Genomic DNA, 995 nt, shown 5'->3' with positions numbered 1-995 from the left:
TGGTTCGACTTCGCTGTCTTTAAACTGCAAACGGAGAGTTATTTACATCCGCGAAGCGCCGCGCTGAATGAAACAGTGTAACATTTCTCAGTGACGTATTTGATTCGGTTACATGGTTGCGCGGTAAATGTTATCAGTCTTGTAGCTGTTCGTCTGAATTATTAACCCTTTTTGGCATACGGAGTGTTTATTTTATATTCTTTCACTTTTTAAAGAGTCGCGATTCGCGATATATATTACATTACAATCCGTAAGAAGCAAAGTTTAGGAAGGAAAAGGAATCATATGTAGACTGGTTGATATGACCGCCTGCAGCACATGCTCTGCCACATAACGGGGTTTATACGAGGTGCTTATTAACTGTCATAGCAGGTTCTGCTGCTTGAAATGATATTCTTGTGATGGAACTGTTGCAGTCGTATTCTTGGCACAATCGTATGAAATGTTTCTGTTGAAACCGATCCAGGTAGTTTCCCCTCAGGCATTCGGGGATTCTGGCATGGTGCCATATGAACGCATCTCTTGGCATTTAAAACATGCGTTTGCATTTAGTTGCTTAATGTTTCCCAGCATTGGCTGTTACGTGATCGTTTGGCCAAAATGGAAATCTGTAACATTTCTCGCCATTTATGCGGATTCAAATCTATTTATTTCCTAGAAAAAACAAGAAGAGGCGTTAGGCAGGATGTTAGCTGCTGACTAGCCTCAGTCACCATTCACTTGCATTGCATCTTGGTCCATGCAACGAAAGTGAATGGTGACTGAAACTTGTCAGTCTGCTAACATTTTATGGAATTGGGAATAATGTTGAATAAATGATAGAAGTCTGAATTTGCTCTTGAAGGAAACGTTTACCTAATGGGGAGTCTGTAGAATTACTAACTTCTTCGGGCCATATTAAGGCTAATGCGCGGTAAACGTAGTCGTGGTTGTCGAGGATGTGCAGAGCTAAAGCGCACAGCTAAATGCTCATATTGAGATGTAAAAACTCGATT

The sequence above is a fragment of the Carassius auratus genome, chromosome 49 (assembly GCF_003368295.1).
Source record: "Carassius auratus strain Wakin chromosome 49, ASM336829v1, whole genome shotgun sequence".
NCBI lineage: Eukaryota > Metazoa > Chordata > Actinopteri > Cypriniformes > Cyprinidae > Carassius > Carassius auratus.
Note: the sequence above shows the minus strand (reverse complement) of the source record.